Source organism: Orycteropus afer, unplaced genomic scaffold (assembly GCF_000298275.1).
Source record: "Orycteropus afer afer isolate SDZICR_OR568_19922 unplaced genomic scaffold, OryAfe1.0 scaffold00008, whole genome shotgun sequence".
Taxonomy (NCBI): Eukaryota; Metazoa; Chordata; class Mammalia; order Tubulidentata; family Orycteropodidae; genus Orycteropus; species Orycteropus afer.
The window spans coordinates 15,793,129-15,813,083 of NW_006921595.1; positions in this window are offsets into that span (position 1 = coordinate 15,793,129).

The following is a 19,955-nucleotide window of genomic DNA, read 5'->3' on the forward strand; positions in this document are numbered from 1 at the left end:
TGAGGAGCAAGGATGTCTCCTTGAGGACTAAGGTGCACCTGACACAAGCCATGATATTTCCAATTGCCTCATATGCATGCAAGAGCTGGACAATGAATAAGGAAGACCAAAAAAGAGTTGATGCTTTTGAGTTGTGGTGCTGGCGAAGAATGATGAAAGTACCATGGACTGCTAAAAGAACTAACAGATCTGTCCTGGAAGAAGTGCACCCAAAATTCTCCTTGGAAGCGAGAATAGCCAGACTTCGTCTCACCTATTTTGGTCATATTTTCAGAAGGGACCATTCCTTGGAGAAGGATGTCATGCTCGGTAGGGTGGAGGGTCGACGAAAGAGGGGGAGGCCTTCAACGATATGGATTGACACAGTGGCTGTGGTGATGGGCTCAAATATAGCAGGGATCGTGGAGCTGGCACGGGATCGGGCAGTGTTTCGTTCTGCTGTGCATGGAGTCACTATGAGTCGGAAATGACTCGACAGCACCTAACAACAACAACAACATTACAGAACTTTGCACTTGTTTGGGGAGTAAGGATAGAATTCAGATCAATGCTATTGAGTGAGGTAGAAGTTTCTCCATAATTCATTCCAACTTACCAATTATTTGCATAGACCCATTGAAGATAGATGGGAGCTCTGGTAGCATAGTGCCTATGGCACTTGACTGCTAACCAGGAGGCTGGCGGTTCAAATCCACCAACTACTCCTTGGAAGGAAGGTTGGGCAATCCACTTTTGTAGAGATACTGCCACAGAAACCCAAGAAGGGGTCGCTATGAGTTGGGTCCAACTCGACAGCACATAAGAACAACATTGAAGATAGAAACTTATGATTTAACCTATTAACCAAGGAGAAACTGTTAGAAAATTATTGAGAAACCTGGGCTTGGGATGAACAGCTGTCAAAATTTCATTAAGTGCTAAAGAACCTCAATAGATCATGTGGCCTAGTTCACAACTTCTGAATATGCAAATCATTCAATCCCTTATGAAAAGTATTTTTTCTGGTCTTTTACACCTGTAGTGAAGGAGCCATCATGGACTCTTTTGGTAGGCTGATATGAGGCCCCTTGCTGTTTTCATATGCTTAGGGAGTTCAGAAAGAGGAGCCTTAGAGACATGACTGATCTACACAGATCTCTCTTGAAATGAATTTGAAATAGGTCTCCTTATTCTTGAAAGGCAACCTTCTGCATTTAAAAGTTAACCTGAAATATGTAAGTTCATATTGGGGGTGGTCAATGAATGGTGCTTACCATATTGCCATATGGAAACAGAACTTTAACCATTAAATAAGAATACCCTCTATCTTTTATCAGAATTAGTCTTAGTTTCCGTGAGTTTTGGTTGTGAGAAGTCCTCAGGAAGGCATTAATCACATAAAATGGGACTGCCCTGGGTCTGAAGAACTCTCATATGGAGGAAGACTAGGTCCCTGAACCATTGCTTCAGAGGCCAGACAAATGCAATGGACATCAATCATGAAAAGGCAGATTTTGATATAGGGTAAAGGATTTACTTACAGTTAAAGCCATTCAACTGTAAGTAAATCCTTCACCCTATATCAAAATCTGCCTTCTCATTCAAGAATAAAATCATCTATCTGAAAAACTAATGTACTGTCTAGAATTGTCCAAGGAAAGATAGGATGGCCATCCATTGAGGGTACTGTAAGGAGATGCCAATTGCCATCAAGTTGATTCCAACTCATAGTGACCCCATGTATTGCATAGTAGAACTTCACTCCACTGGGTTTTCAAGGATGTGTGTGACCTTCCAGAAGCAGCCCTCCAGGCTTTTCATCCAAGGCTCCTGGGTGGGTTTAACCACCCACCTTTTAGTTTGTAGCCCAGTGCTTAGCCATTTACACCACAGGGACTCTTTTTCCCTCTCTCTCTCTTTTTTTTTAATACATTCTATTGAAATATAGTTTATGTACAGTGAGTGAAATAAACAAAACTCAAGTGACATGGGTCAATGTATTATTTATTTATTTGCAGTGTTCCCTTTCCTCTCCTCCCTCCCCTGGTAACCAACAAAGAAAGTTTCCTTCCATATATAAACTTTTCCTTGACTTTTTACAATAATGAAATTATTGTAAATTACTGTGATTGACTTATTTCACTCAGCAAGTGTCCTCCAAGTTCATTCATGTTGTGTGGTGCTTTGCAGATTCTACATTATTCTTCAGGGTAGCATAGTATTCCATTGTATGGATGTACTATAGTTTAGTTATTCTTTCTTCTATTGCTGGGCACCTAGGTTGTTTCCATCTCTTTGCTATTATAAACAGTGCTGTGATGAACATGAGTGTGCATGTGTCTGTTTTTGTCCTGGCTCTCACTTCTTCAAGATATTTACCTAGCAATACCACCAGGGAATCTTGCTGTGAGTGTACTCATTGCTTAAATGGTTGGGGGCATAGTACTTAAAGTCTCTTTCCAGTCTAAGGTTTTATGCCTATGGGCCCAATTATTTCAGTCTTTCCAGATGAGAGCTACCTTCTATTCCTTTGATTATTTTGGTTGTCATATATGAATGTTTTCCAAAGTGTTTACATATATCATATGCTTTTTAAATATATATGCATATATCCATTAATATGCAATATTTATCTATCTGGGAGCTCTGGTAGCATAGTGCCTAAGGTACTTGACTGCTAACCAGAAGGCTGGTGGCTCAAACTCACCAGCCACTCCTTGGAAGGAATGTTGGGCAATCTACTTCCGTAGTGATACTGCCTTGGCAACTCAAGGAAGGGTTGCTATGAGTCGGGGCTGACTCAACGGCACATAACAACAACAACATTTATCTATCTATCCATGTTGTTGTTACTGTTATATGATGTCAAGACGACCCTGACTCATAGTGACCCCTCCTTGGGTTTCCGAGGCGGTATCACTACGAAAGTAGGATTGCCCAACCTTCCTTCCGAGGAGTGGCTGGTGGGTTTGAACCGCCAGCCTTCTGGTTAGCAGTCAAGTGCCTTAGGCACTATGCTACCAGAGCTCCTATCTATCCATACACTATATATTCTAATAAGAGACTTAAATTACTCCTAACCTTTCAGTAAAAGCCTGGGAAATGTCATTCAAATGTGGCCAAAACACTGGTTGTGGAAATGTATCTTGCCGTTTTGTGGTTAGAAAAAGGCAATTGTACACAAGTACATACTCCCAGTAACAGCATGTTGTAGATCAAACCTTTTCTGATTTTTGAATGACAGGACAATATAAAATGCAATTATGCTGTCTTTATTTTTTCACTCTGCGTATATTCTCTGAGGCACCTGGTGGTGCAGTGGTTTAGCACTCGGCTGCTAACTAAAAGGTTGGCAGTTTGAACTCAGCAGTTGCTCTGCAGGAGAAAGATGAGGCCATCTCCTTCCATAAAGAGCACAGCCTTGGAAATCCTGTAGGGCAGTTTTACTCTGTCCTGTAGGTTCTCTATGAATTGCAATCAACTTGACTGCAATGGGTTTGTTTTTTCTGGTTTATATTCTCCACCAGATAAGAAAACTGAGCTGTGAACTTCTTTTCAAAAGTTTAATTAGGCATTTCCGATGATATGTTGCTTTCTAATTTGGTTCAAAATGAGTCTTTTCTGACTTCAAAAGATTTTCCCAGAATGATGTTAGTTGCAGAAGTGTTTTCAAATACAGAAGCTTCCAAATATCAGACTTCAACTTAATCAAAAGAAAACCAGGCATTCCTCAGATTTTTAATCCCTGAGAAACAGCAGAACTGGCCCAAGATCTCTGGCCAAGAATGGACATTGAGGTCTGAGGGGGTAAAATGATTTGCCCCATGTCATGCAATCATTAAATAAGACCAGGAATAAAATCCAGGTTTTCTAACTTAAAAACCATCTTCCCTTCCAACACCACGGTTACTGAAATGTAGATGTACAGTATAGTAACAATGTGGGTTCTGGAGTCAAACTTTCTGAAGTTTAAACCTTGACTCTACCACTACTGTGCTCACTCATTATGCCTCAATTTTCTATTCTGGAAAACTGAATAAAGTACCATATACCTATATTTTAGGGGAGTTGTCTGTTGTAAGTTGATTAATACACATAAAATATTTAAAACAGTGCCTAACACATACTCAATACTCAATGAATTATTTCTATTTTTATGATAAGGGGAAATTTTTGAAATAAAAACATTAAAATCATAATAAAAATAAAAAGAGATAACAAAAATACAACTTAAACAGTTGTTATTTTTTGGCTTTTCCCCCTGGTGCTTACTTGATAATCTTAAATAATATATGCTTATCTTCGAGCCTGGGATAAAACTCACTCCCAAGGGCTGGCTCTCAGTAAATAACACGTACATGCAGAACACATGCCGATGTACCCACCTACTCTGGAGATACATCCCTTGGAGCAATCGGCCATGGAGCACGGGAGGAGCAACATTCACAAGGAGGAAAAGCGGGACAGATAGGAGTGCATAACTAAGAAAGGCACGGCGTGGGGGGGTTACTGGGAAGGGAGAGGAGAAGGGTGGGTTAGGATTGGAGATGGTAATTGAGGAGTAAAAACAAATGTACACAAAATGTTGAATGTAAAACAAATTCTGCTCTGTAAATTTGCACCTAAAACACAACAAATGAATAAATAATATGCTTATGCTGCTCTTTTTTACCTTTTTAGACTGTTTTTATAGACATCCTGAGCTACTAGATGAAAATATGGATCTTTATACTCCTAGAAGGAGCCCCAGTGGCACAATGGTTAAGCACCTTTTCCTCACCAAAAGGTCAGCAGTTGGAGCCCACCAGCTGCTTCACAAGGAGGAAACAGACCTGGTGATCTGCTCCTATAAAGATTACAGCCTAGGAAACCCTATGGATCAGTTCTACTCTGTCTTACAGGGCCCCTACGAGGCAGAATAGATTTGATAACAAATAACAATACACTCTTACTTTCTTTCTCTTCCATTCTTACAAATGCTTATATTATAATTTTTAGTTAAATCAATAGTGCAATCAACCTCACAGATATTGTGTGTTCAGTTCCTGTCCACCACAATAAAGCAAAAATAGCAATAAAACAAGTCACACAAAAGTCATGTTTTCACTATACTATAGTCTAGTAGAGGAGCTCTAGTAGCATAGTGCCTAAGGCACTTGACTGCTAACCAGAATGCTGATGGTTCAAACCTACCAGCCACTCCTCGGAAGGAAGGTTGGGCATTCCTACTTCAGTAGTGATACTGCCTTGGAAACCCAAGGAGGGATCGCTATGAGTCGGGGCTGACTCAATGGCAAATAACAACAAAACAACAGCAAATAGTCTATTAAGTGTGCAATAGCATTATGAAAAAGTTTTAAATATTGTGAGAATTACCAAAATGTGACAGAGATACAAACTGAGGACGTGTTATTGGAAAAATAGTGCTGGTGGACTTGCTTGACAAAGGGTTACCACAAACCTTCAATTTGCAAAAAACACAGTATCTACAAAGCGCAATAAAGTGAAGCCCAATAAAGCAAGGTATGACTGTATGTCTATCCTATGATTATCAGAATATCTTGCATTGCTGAGCTATGTAAGCATTCTACAACATTTCTACTCTACTTTCTTGTACAAACTTCCTTTTTCGTAGTTAATAGTTTCTGTGGGTTTTTTTTTGTTTGTTTGTTTGTTTGTTTGTTTGTTCTCCCTAGCTATCTTTTTCTCAAAATGTTTAAAAAATTTTTGTCACCTGTATGTCCTATTACTAAAACCCAGCAATATTAGTCCACTTCTACTTCCTGCCTAAGCTCTGACTCCTGGAACCCTAGATTCCCCTGCTCCAGGGTAGACCAGATGCTGTCCTGGCCAGCTGCACAGACTTCACTCTAGAACTATTTTTTTATTCATTCTTCCCCTTTATCCTATCTCATGTTTCCTTATGCCATGTTTTCCTCCTTTGGTTTACTTCTTATTTTGCTAAATCACAACCTCAGTAGCTATTTAAGAAAGAGAGACTGAGAAGTATGATTTCTGTTTGCTTCTGTTCCTGAATGTAACTTTACTCTCACACCTGAGTGATACAATAGCTGAGCAGAAGCTACTAGGCTAAAAATGATTTCATTCAGAAGTTGGAAGGCATTTTTACATTGTTTTCAAGCTACCTGTTGTTCAGAGTGTGCTGCCATTCTGAATCCTAATCCTTCATACATGTCCTATTTTTCTCTCTGGAAGCTTTCAGAATCTTCTCTTTGTCCCTGGTGTTCTGAAATTTTGCAATGATACGATCTTAAAACCTTTTTATTGTTGTTGTCTTGTGTACTCAGGGGCCCAGAGGACCCTTTTAATCTGGAGATACTGTTGTTCAGTTCTGGAAATTTTTCTTGTATTGTTTCTGGAATAAATGATTATTTAGATTTTGAGTGTCCAGGATGGTTTCTGTAGTATGCTACAATATCCCATCTTTTTTCCTTCTTGGTCTAATTTCAGGAAGTTTTTTTTTTTTTTTTTTAATGTTACTGTTGAATTTTAAATGTTTTATTGTGTTTTAGGAGGTGGCATAGTAATTAAAGTGGTTGGCTGCTAACCAAAATGTTGGCAGTTTGAACCCACCAGCCATCCTGCAGGAGAAGGATGAAGCAGTGTGCTTTTGTAAAGATTTACAGCCTTGGAAACCCTGTGGGGCAGTTCTACTTTGTCCTATGATTCTGAATCAACTCTACACTAGCAGGTTCAGTGGGTTGGTGTTCTATTTTAAATTATTAAGAGCTTTTTAAAATTCTCTGTTCCTTTTTCAAGTATTCTTTTCTTGTTTTGTGGACACAAATGCTTCTCTTATCTCTCTGAAAAGGATGTATATGTAGATTGTACGTGTATATACTCGGAAGGAAGGTTGGGCAATCCTACTTCCATAGTGATACTGCCTCAGAAACCCAAGGAGGGGTCGCTATGAGTCAGGTTTGACTCGACGGCACATAACAACAATAACAACATGTATATATACATTCACACACACATATATATACACATGTAAATATGTAAATACACAGACACACACACACATATGCATATATATGATGGGGGAAAAATGAGACCAGGATAAAACAAAACTTAACAGGGAGAAGAAGTTAACCTCTAGAAAAATGCAATTTTTTTCCCTTGGCAGATATTAGGTTTCAGAGGAAGCAGTTGAGAAGGCTTGGGTAGGATAGGAGAGCAAACCCCGGGTTTCAATTGCTTATACACAGCCTTTCACCAAACCCACTGTTTCCAACCTAGCTCCTAACAACCAGCTTATCTGGAAACTTGTGCCTCCAAGTCTAACTGGAGGTTGGCTAGCTTATTGTAGCTAATCACTGCTGAAGGAGTTGACACACATTTATTGATTTTCCTTATTCTAAAAGTATATTGAAACTCTTATCTGCTGTTGTCTTTGCTTCCAGTCTTTTATATTTACTAGTGAACATACTTTAAAATTTCTTTTCTTTTATGTTGACAGCTTTTAGGAAATAAGAGGAGCTATGTATGTATGTAGTTAATCTGTCATTAAGATCCTGGGATTTTTTTTTTTTTTTTTAATTTTTACTGTGATTTGGGTGAAAATTTACAAAACAAATTCATTTTCCATACAGAGGTTCATACACATTTTGTCTCATGACATTGACTGTTATTCTCATAATGTAACAGCTCTGTTCCCACTTCCTCCCTATAGTTACCTCTTCCCTGTGTCTTTCCATCCCAGCTGTCTCCCTGTGTATACACTGCCCTTGTGTTCTCCCATGACTGACCATTCCAAGTAGTGTATCTACCTGATATAATTGTTCACCCCATATGCCTATCTGTTATTTGGCTGGAAGCCACAGCAGTGAGTTCAATTCCAGACCTGAAGGGTAGCTAGGGGCCATAGTGCCAGGGATCTCACCAGGCTCTATCAGACCAGACCATAATAAAAATCTTTTTTCTTTTTTTAAATGATTTTGAGTTTTGTTCCATATTGTTCTCCTACTCTATCCAGGATCTCCTACATGGATCCCCCTCTGAGTGGTTGACAGTGGTAGCCAGGCACCATCTAGTTCTTCTATTCTCAGGGTCATATAGGCTGAAGATTGCATGGTCTACCAGTTCCTTGAACTAATTGTTTCCATATATGTTTGGTTTTCTTCATTCTTCTTTTCTCTAGACAAGGAGAGACCCGTGATCATATCAAGATGTCCGTTTCCAAGCTTTTAAGATCCAAGACGCTATTCATCAAAGTAGGATGTGGAAAAAATGTTTTTGTGTAGTATGTTATGCCAATTGAGCTTAATGTCCCCTGTGACCATGGTCCCAAGCCCACAGGTCCAACTATTCTCTCCCTCTGGGTAGCTGGCTATGGCCAAGAAGTCACCACAACCTTGTCCCTTGTCAGCTCCGCAATATACCTGGGCATTCTTACAGAACATACAAATACACTTGTAGAAACATCATCTGCCAACCCTATACATGGTCATGGGCACACTACCCCTGGAAATTGTTTTGCTTGATTCTTAACTTTAGTCAACCAGTTGATGACAACTGGTTTGTTTTTTACTTTTATATAGCTATTTGTGAGGAGCTCTAGTGGTGCTGTGCCTAAGGCATTTGACTGCTAACTAGAAGGTTGGTGGTTCAAACCCACCAGCCACTCCATCAAAGGAAGACATGGCAATCTACTTCCATAAAGATTTATCACCTCAGAAACCCAATGGGGGTTGCTATGAGTCAGAATCAACTTGATGACAGTGAGTTTGGTTTGCTTTTTGGTTCTGGTGGTGCTGTGGTCAAGGCATTGGGCTGCTAACCAAAGGATCAGTGATTCAAACCCACCTGCCACTCCATGAGGGAAAGACAACACAATCTGCTTCTGTAAAGATTTGTAGCCTTGAAAACCCTATGCGGGCTGCTATGTGTCATAATTGACTTGATTGCATTGGGTTTTTATAGCTATTTGTGTATGTCTTATTCTTTTTCTGAAGTGTAAGTTCCTTGAGGGGAGACATAGCCTTGTATGTATAAGTGGGCACATATTTTATAGATCATTGAACCAAGTATTCACTTTTGTTATACAGTAAAGAATACTTATGCATCTAAGTTAAAGCTTCTGCTTTCAGCTTCACCCAGATTTTTCTTGTGCTTGTGAGTAGCTTTGGACAAGTACAGAGTTTGGTGACTTGATTCTCTATAAAACTGCTCCCAAAAGGCTAATTCCTTTGTCAAAAAGTAAACAACAATGCGAGGTCATAGTATTTAAAATCTGAATTTGAAAGTCATTAAAAACAGACTTGGGTTATTTGCAAGACTTGGAAAATTTGCAAGTAGCAATGTCACATTTAGAGCTACCCAGGACACTGATCCCTGCGTAGTCCTCCTATAGAGATGCGAGGCTTGTCTTCATCCCATGCCATCCATATATGCCACTTGCTTTTCCCACCTCCACAGTTTTTCCCATTCTCTCACCTGGATGCCTGGATGTGCTCAGGTGAGTTTAAATAATGAGGAACCTAAGCTCTGGGAAGAGTTTCCTCGGGAGTGGAAGCAATACTGCCGACTTGGTTAATTGAAATCATGCATCGAACTAAGTTGCCACTCTGATGTGATCTGACAAAAATGATCATAGGATAAAATTGCCTCTTGCTGATCCCCACCTATCTTACATTTCAACTTGCAGCAAGATTGAAGCAAACTGCTCCAATTTACTGCTCCCGACCTGCTGATAATGGACACTTTGCTGTGCACTCTCCCTTCATTATTGCTCAGGTCAGGGCTGTTAACAGGGACTCTTGCCACTTTTGACAGATAGTCACTACCAAGATGAATGGCGGTAGCCACATGACCACTTAGGACTAGGCCTTCCCTCTCCAGCACCTTCAAAATGCTTTTTTTTTTTTTTTTTCTCCCTCTTTTTTTAAAAAGAGCACACTTCACTGTTTAACTCTTTATTAACTAGGAGAATCAATAGAAACCAGTCATCTGTGACCTCATGATTCCTTTACTGTAGTTCTACAACTATTTCAAAGACACCATTTAACAGTATTTTAAAAAGAAACTTTCTAGTGAAGCTGTCTTTGTGTATTTTGTTCCATTAAGAGAATGGAAATCGGGCTGAAAATTGAGTTCTTTGGAAGAGGACATTATTAGAACAAAATATCAGATGTGCTAAGTCTTATGAAAAAATGGCTACTTTTCTGAGATAAAGTGGGCTTGTTTAAGAATAATAAAATTATTTATTAGGGAAGATGGTCTGTTTTGAATACTACACAGAAGAATGGAGCCTGAGACTCTAGTGTTCCATCTATTCAATTGTTCGTAAACAACCTTCATGCAGAACTTTTTAACACCAACATTTCCAAATTATTTTACGTATTTTTTAGAGAGAACGAAAGACGAAAAGAGAGAGGAATGTGTGCATCATTTAGTGCTATTTCCTTTAACAGATAGATGTCTGTTAAAGTTTAGATGTTGTTTTTGCTGTTGTGTGCCATCAAGTTGACTCTGACTTATAAGCCTATGTGACAGTGTAGAGTTGCCCCATAAGGCTTCCTAGGCTGTAGGTAATCTTTACGGAAGCAGGCTGCCATATCTTTCCCCTATGGAGTGGCTGGTGGGCTAGAACCATCAACATTTCTGTTAGCAAATAAATTCTTAACCACTGCATCATAAGGGATCCTCACAGGTTAGATCGTAAGTTCATCATGAGTAACTCTTAAGAGTAAACTAACTGGGAATAGAATCCATATGTTTTGTGTTTCTTAAGGCTTGTAACTTAATTCTGTATATGAGCTAAACTCAATTCCTGTGGAATGCTTTAGTTTACATCTAATTCCTGATGTACCCACTCATTTTCGCATTTGACAAATGGTCAAACAGGCTGTCACAACTCTTATTAGATTTACATCGCATTGTCTAATTCACTTTGCCTCATGAAATTAGATGACCGATTAAATACCATAATCTGTTAGCCACCATTAAAATTAATTGATTTTCATGTCACTTTAGAACTAACGAATTGTCTGGAAATAGTCTCATAAACTACATAGCATAGAAGAGAAGCTATTTTATTTCCCATCATTTCTGGTAAGGTTGCGCTGTGCTATGCTTTTGCTGGTTTTTCTCTCTCCAGAAATCTCAAAAACATAATTATTCCAAGAAAGTAATTTTTATTGCTTTACAATCATGCTTCCAAATGATGTAAATGTATTCAATAATTACACTTCATGAATAAGAGCCACATGTACGAAAAAGGTTTTAAAGATATGGATCATGCTTAACACTGCTCCTAGAGAGGTTAATCTGGGGAAGGTTAGTTCCAGGTAGAAAAGTCCTGCCATCAGGTTAATATAATTTAAATGGACATGCTATTAAAAAGAAATAAAATATTGCCAAATTGTAACAGTCATAACAGTAAATACACGGTTAACATTTTATTATGTTGCCTGAAAAAAAATCTTATTTGACATTTTGGTTCAAAGATTTCGGAGCTATTTTACAATAATAATAACTCATGGTTATTGAGAAGTTACTATGTGCTGGGCACTGTGCCAAGTGTTTTCAACATGCATTGTCTCATTTAATCCTTAAGAAAAATAAATGAGCTCTATTATTATCCTCAAGGAGCCCTAGTGGCACAGTAGTTAAGCACTCAGTTGCTAATTGAAAGATCAGCAATTCAAACTCACCAGCTGCCCTGTAGGAGACAAGATCTGGTGGTCTGCTTCCATAAAGATTACAGAGTAGGAGACATTAAAGGGCAGTTCTTCTCTGTGATATAGGCTCTATGAGCAGGAATCGGCTCTACGACATACAACAACAGCATTATTATCCTCATCTTACAGATAGGGAAGCTGAGGTTTAGGGAGAAGAAGCAATTGGCCCAAGCTCACACAATTAGTAATAGAGGAGTTTGCATTTGAACCAAGGCAGTCTTACTCCAAAGTGAAACTCTTAAGTGTTATACTCTCCTGCCTCTTTAAAGCTTCTGTAAAATCTCTGTATCACCAGGCATGAGGGGACAATTGTTTGCTTTTTGTAAAAAAATCTTTCAGTAATCGATAAAATGATACAATTGTTCTGTATTAGTCTCCTGAGAAACAGAACCAACAGGATCTGCATGTCTCTGTCATCTCCATCTCTATTTCTATTTTACCTCTCTCTCCCTCTCTTTCTCTCTCTGTTTCTCTATGTAATTATTTTAAGGAATTGGCTGTGCAAATGTGTTGATTAACAACTCCAAAATCTACAGGTCAGGTGACAAGCTGGAAACTACTGCAGGATAGCTATGTTTTAAAGCAGAATCCTTAGAATCTCTCAGAAACCTTAGTTTTTGTTCTTAAAGCCTTCAGCTATGTGGCTGAGGCCTACCACATCACCAAGGATAATCTCCTTTACGTGGAGTCAACTGACCATAACAGTTATCACGTTGACAAAATACTTTCACAGCAAATATCTAGACTATGGTTTAACCAAACAACTGGCACTGTAACCTAGTTATGCTGTCACATAAAATTCACCATCATATACTCCACATAAATTTTGACAAACTAACAAAGCTACATGTGTAATGGTATTTGCTCCCCTTGAAGGAAGATGGGGCAATCTACTTCCATAGTGATACTGCCTTGGAAACCCAAGGAGGGGTCACTATGAGTCAGGTCCGACTCGACGGCACATACATAACAACAACAACAAATACATTAAAGGTGGGCAGGACATGCATAGGTAGGTTAAAAGATGGGTCAAAGGCATCCTGGCTGAATGAGGGGACTGCATGTTTGGTTTGCCTGGAAATGCCCTGGTTTTTGCCAGTGGACCTGCCATAATTATTTACAGAACCCCTTTTATTCTCAATATTGTCCCAGTTTGGATAATAAATTATGTTGTTGTTGTTGCTATGTGCCATTGAGTCGGACCTGACTCACAGCGACCCCTCCTTGTGTTTCCAAGGCAGTGTCATTACGGAAGTAGATTGCCTCATCTTCCTTCCAAGAAGTGGCTGGTGGATTTGAACCGCCAGCCTTCTGGTTAGCAGTCAAGTGCCTTAGCCACTATGCTACCATTATGTTGTTGTTGTTGTTGTTATGTGCCGTCGAGTCGGCCCCAACTCATAGCGACCCCTCCTTGGGTTTCCGAGGCAGTATCACTACAGAAGTAGGATTGCCCAACCTTCCTTCCGAGGAGTGGCTGGTGGGTTTGAACCGCCAGCCGTCTGGTTAGCAGGCAAGTGTCTTAGCCACTACGCTACCAGAGCTCTTTAATTTTATGGGAGAGATTATTTTGCTTATTAGTAAACTCAGAGCTAACCTCCCTTCCTTTTCCAACCTCACAGAGTTGAACAAAGGTACTCATTGAGTGAGATTTAAATATTCCAAAGATGGATGCTAGGGCATCAAAAAGACTAGATGAACCTTCTATGTGTATCTTGAGCAATTTTCAGTAAACTGAAAGGAAATAATGTGGTGGAATTGGATAATTTGACATCTGTATTGTAGGTACTATAATGAAAAGTCATATAATCTGGTGCTCACAGGAGAATAAACAGTACTTCATACATACTGTCTGTATTTAAAAAATGCCATGGGTTCTACAACTATGGGCTGGTGAGAGTGGTTTACTCTGTTCTTTTTCATATTAAATTAGAGGTATTACTATTTAAGCTTTCACAGTATCTTTCAATCCTTTTCTTACAAACTCTCACTAATTGAATTTTTTTTATTTTTCAATTTAATTTTTTAAAAGTCATGGATTTCTTTCCTATTGAACTAAAACTACTATGATCTATCCATTTTCCGAAAGAGGTCCTGGGTGAGAAATTCTCTGTAATACCAAACCAAACCCATTGCCACTGAGTTGATTCTAACTCATAGTGACTTGTTGTTGTTGTTGTTATGTGCTGTCGAGTCAAACCCGACTCATAGCAACCCCTCCTTGGGTTTCCAAAGCAGTATCACTACGGAAGTAGGATTGCCCAACCTTCCTTCCAAGGAGTGGCTGGTGGGTTTGAACCACCAGCCGTCTGGTTAGCAGGTAAGTGTTTTAGCCACTATGCTACCAGAGCTCCCTCATAGTGACTACACGCACTATATTAATTTCATAACATGATTCTAGCCTTGTTTTAATACTCTGGCTTGGGATTTCTCATGCTGGGCCCTATTGATATTTTGGATGGCATGATTCTTTGTTGTGGGGCTGTCAGTGCATTGTAGGATGTTTAACAGCAACTTGGCTTCTTCCTCTCACTTACACTAGATGCTAGTAGCAACTCCTTTCCTGTTGCCCCCAATTCATGACAATCAAAACATCTCCAGACATTGCCAAATATCTGTGGGCAAAATTGTCTCTTGTTGATATCACTGCTCTAACATCTGGAGATGTTTTTGGTTATCATGAATTGGGGGCAACAGGAAAGGAGTTGCTACTAACATCTAGTGTAAGTGAGAGGAAGAAGCCAAGATTGCTGCTAAACATCCTACGGCATAGTGCCTAAGGCACTTGACTGCTAATCAGAAGGCTGGCGGTTCAAACCTACCAACCACTCCTTGGAAGGAAGGTTGGGCAATCTACTTCCATAGAGATACTGCCTCGGAAACCCAAGGAGGGGTCACTATGAGTCAGATCCAACTTGACGGCACATAACAACAACAACAACAATAGTTCCTCAAAATCAAAGTTTTTGGTGATCAAATAGCTTTTGCTAGAAATCAGGACAGCTGAGGCTATATCTTCACATGATTAGGGAAAGTCATTATTTCCAAGTGTGTGTGTGTTGTACACATGCGTGCATGTGCAAATGTGTATGTGTGTGTGTGATGTAAGACATAGCATAGTTATTTAAATCAGTTTCAAGTGACCCGATGCACTAATTTTTCCCTTGAGAAAGACAAATCTGAGCTGCCTGATCCCCTTTTCCTTCTTTACATTACTATATAACTACATGTTGTTGCTGTTATGTGCTGTCGAGTCTGACCCGACTCATAGTATAGATCACAGTATTTGGTACTTACATCTCAATAATTTACTGATAAAACTTTCTTCATTTTGACTCAATTACAACTGAGCTGTGTAGTGAGTGAAAGTTGATCCTTCAGGCTTATATAGCGGAGAAAGTAGCCACCACGAAGCTTGCAGAATGCTTGCTTTTTGTACTAGAAGGGGAATGTGTTGAGCTTTTATTTTCATTGCAATTGCTTCTGAAATAGATAAAGAATTAAGTAGCATTCATCAAACAGCCTGACAAAGCCCCAGTGTGCTAGATCACTCAACAGACCTCTGCAAGGATGGAGCTGTTTGAATAAGGTTTACCCTAATGGCACTTGGAGAAACTCCATATTGTTCATGAATTCCTGATGGTGTTTTTGGTGGCCCCAACCAAGAAAATCTTCTCATTCTTCATCCTGTGCCTTTGGCTCGATCCCAAACGCTTTTTACTTTAGGTTTTCTGTCATAAAGGAGACTCCAGACATTGTCTGTTCTAGCCTTTTAAAACATGCATTTTAAATATTGTTTAGAAAACATCCTTAAGTTATTTGTATTCCGTTCTCAACTATATGTCAGATGAGTACGGGAAATTGTATCTTTTTCCATCTCTCTGAAGTCGGTGTTCACCACACACATTCTACAACTGAGCCACTGAGAAGCTGAGGACAGAACCAGCCAGAGTACTGAGGTGTCCTTTGCTTGTTCTAGGAAAGCATGGTTTAGCCCATTGGACCCAGGAGCATTCCTGAATGTCACAACTACTTTCTCTGAAGAAACTACAGAATGAAGAAATCCTTCCGTGTATGTATCCTGAGCTTGACTGAAGGAGTACATCCCTTCCTAGATTTTCCTGGGTTTCCAGGCAGTGGTTAAATGAATTCCAATAAATCCTTGATTTACAATAATACCCAGATTGTAGATTAGACTGCCCTGGGTTGGCTTGTTCCATGGCACTGAGCACAGACCTCCTGCATACAACCTTGCTCTACACAGACCAGCAGATTCCTGAGGGACTCACTCAGGTGACAGAGTACACCTTGAGGTAGGCTAAGTTAACACAGAAGCACTTCTGCCCCACTCTGTCATCAGCAAAGCTGAGTGTGGTTTCCCCATGGCCCCATATTGTGAACTGGTTACATGGAAGAATACAAGGGGCGAGTTTTTCTTTAATTCATCCAGTTATCTAAAGCAACCATGACATCAAGCATGGATCCATAGGGAAAGGAAACTATAGATTAGTAAAATTACACACACACATATCTGCCACCTATTGTTTTGTCCCTTTAGAGCTTCAGCTAAAACTGATTCAGAAAGAGCTCCATGTTATCATACTGCTACATGCATATAATAAGGAACAATTTGGTATAAAAATGTCTTTGCAAATTCCAGCATTCAAAGCCAAGAGATCTGAGACCTCCAAATTTCTTTACCAACAAACCATTCTATGCTTAGAATGGCTACAGAATATTGGAAACAAGGAAATCTCAATCCCTTACAGTCCTCCACACCGGAGAGTTTTGGGGTGAGACTCACAGCAGGAACCATGAGAAATGATCCTTGTGGGTGAATGAGATGTGTGTTAAGGTGGGAGCCACTAATTTTTCATTCTGCAGTATGGAAGGCAGAAAAGAAAGATTTCTGTGAGTTTAGGAATGTCCCATATTGCTTTTGGACAGGATTGAGAGCCACTGACCTAGAAGCAATATTGGGAGATAAAATGCCTCTAAACATCTTTCAACTAAATACTAGAGCCCATGGAAACCCAGTGGCTGAAGACTTAGAAACTTTCCTATACTTGATACTTAGGAGAAATTCTCTCCATGATTCTTTTAGGCAACAAGTTCTTAGATTAACCTGATGAGGAATTCCTTTCTAAGTTCTAGGTGCTGGAGATACAGCACTGAACAAAACTGAACAAATCTTTACCATTATAGAGCTTACACTTTTGTTGTTGTTGTTATAAGATCCACTGTTTTGAGCTCTTACTATAGGCCAGATATGGTTTTAAGCCTTGTATTACCTCAATTTTCACCATAATCTTGTAAGTATTATTATAATTCCCATTTTGCAGGTGCAGAAACTGAAGTTCAGGGAGTTGAATACCTTGTCCAGGCACTTTGGCTTGTGAGCCAGCAGCCTCAACCATCCTCTTATCTTTCAGATAAGAAGATAAATGAAAGAGCAGGAGGAATTATGATGGCAAGGTCAAATGGTTCACTGTTAGTGTAGAAACTCTGATGCCATTGTTGAAATGCCTAAATGCAGTCCTTTCATGTGGCAGTCCACCGTTTGTCTGTCAGTTTGTCATATGTGTTGCTATGATGCTAGAAGCTATGCCACTGGTCTTTTAAATACCAGTAGGGTTACCCATGGTAAAGAGGTTTCAGCAGAATTTCCAGACTAAGACAGAATAGGGAGAAATGCCTGGCAACCTACACTGAAAATTAGCCTGTTAATAGCCTATGATCACAACAGAATATTTTTCACTGTAGAGCTGGAAGACGACCTTCCTAGGATCGAAATCAAAAACCAAACTCAGTGCCATCCAGTCTATTCTGACTCATAGCAACCCTGGTTGGATTTCTGAGGTGGTAAATCTTTACAGAAGTAGATTGCCCAGTCTTCCTCTTGTGGAGTGGCTTGTGGGTTTAAACTACCAACCTTCTGGTTAGCAGTGAAATGCCTTAAGCACTATACTACCAGAGCTCCTTGGGTGAAAGGCACTCAAAATATACAGTGACCACAGCAATGGACTCCAGCATACCAACAATTGTGAAGATAGCACAAAACCAGACAAGGTTTCAGTCTGTGGTGCATGAGGTCATCATGATTCAGAGTTGACTCAATGTCAACTAACAACAATACAAATGTAGCAGTAAAGATGGACAACTTCTCATTTGGGCTGTGTTTGTGTCTGTGTGTCCAAGATGTAGAACAAGCTCCCATGTTCCATCCTGCCTGTTTCCTGATCCAAAGTGTGCTCACTCTGTTTATGAGTTTCTTCCTGTGAAACTCTTTACTAGGGAATATAATCTGTTCTCTGAATGTCCGGGGAGCCAAGCTTTTGTTCCTGACACCCAGTCTCTCTCCAGAACTCCCTCCATCAGAGAACCTGTTTGTCAGGAAGAAGGAGCATGGCAGCACATAAACGTTAATGTCACACAGCTCACAGTGTAAAGAGTCCAGGAATGAACATCCAGGGGCCAAACAATGAAGAGCTGCAGTGACAAGATCAGGGCAATAGACTCACATGTGCAAAAAAGAAGCCACCCAAACATATCTACGCACACTCAGCTATTTCATACTCAACAATAAAACAGAAACAACAAAAATGGGCACATACAGTCAGATGTAGAAGCGTGCAGTGAGAACAAAGGCAGCTATAAATATTCCAAGGAGCCAATAAAAAAAGAAGAAGAAGAAAACAGGAGTGGTTAGCCCTCCAATATAATGGGCTCCATAAAAGCTTTTATTGTTAAGGGAGTTACTTTACTAAGAGCTGTATGAAGAAAGCTGAATGAATGTGAAAAATTGCATGCAATAACCTGAGCTGAAAGATGATTATCAACCTCTGAGTCCTGTATTTTGGAGCAAGTCGGTGCTGCTATTAGAAGATTGCCATTGTAGTTAAAGAAAAGCTTGGTTCTCCCCCTTCTGGGTAAACAGAAAGTCAATATAGGCTTCTCCTCTGTGCTAGTCCTTTTATTTGAACAATTATTTTAAAGATGTAATCCAATCTTACAGTCTTTCTGAAAGTATAACTCCTGTGAACTTTTCTAACAGAGTTCTGCACCACAACTTGCTAAACCAAGAATTGAGTTATTTCCAGCCTGTATTGCTTCCCTCCTCATCTGCCCTCCAACCTCCTCACCCCATTCTTTTGCCATCTGTTTGTTTTGTCCTTAGCTATTGACAGGATAGTGGGTGACATTTAAGGGAGATGACCCATCTGCACTTCAGCCATTCAAAGGCGAGTCAAGTAGAATTGTAAAAAATGGAAAACTGAAGTTTTTTTTTTTTCAGGGAAAACATTCTCTTGGGTCATTAGTGTGGTTTTTCTATATTCTCAGTTTGAAGGACTCTGCTCTGTCCTTTTCTGGGCAGATGGAGGCAGTATAATCTTCCAAAATATTAGTCTTATGGGGGACAAAAAAATGGTGATTTGTTTTGAGATGATATTGCTAAGTAGATATTGATGATTCATGTTTCTGAAATTTTATTTTATGCCATTAATATATTCTGGGACACAAAACAAAAAACAAAACCCATACCAGTTGCTGTCAAGTCAATTTTAACTCATGGCTACCTCGTGGAGTAGAACTATGCCCCACAGGGTTTCAAGATTGGTATCTTTGGAAGCAGATGACTTTTCTTCCAAAGTCCTTCTGGGTGGGTTCAAACTGCCATCCTTTAGTTTAGTAGCCAGGCACTTAGCCACTTATGCCACCCAGGGACTTATGGATAATCATTGTCTTATTATTGCTTTGAGTTTACTCTGACAGGGAGCATTTCAGTTCCATGTGTAAGACATGTAATAATTGGTGTAAACTCTTTGGAAGGTCCAAATGAAGTAAGACTAAACTCATTTGATTAGATTTTAGGTGTTCCTTTAGAAAATGCCTCCTAAATATGTGAAAAATATTTAGATAATGTGGCAACTTTCTTTTCGTAGATTATGTAAGCAGCAAGTTAAATTTTAGTGAGGCCTTGGCTTACATTTAAGATGTTAGCCTGACTTTCCCTCCCCACCTGGAATATTCCAGAACTTCCAGCCATTCCCAGCACTCATATGGGCCTGGGTAAGAGATGGGCCTTGAAGCTTAATGCTCATTACCTTCAAGGGAAGTCCACTTTCACATTTTCTTCTTGTGTTGCATAACCTTAGAATAATGGTAAAAATACAGAATTTATGTGCAACTTATGTACATCTTACTGTGTGGTTGCAAGTATGTGGAAGGGAGAGGCCCTGATAAAGATGATTCCTATTATTGATTTTTTTTTTTTTT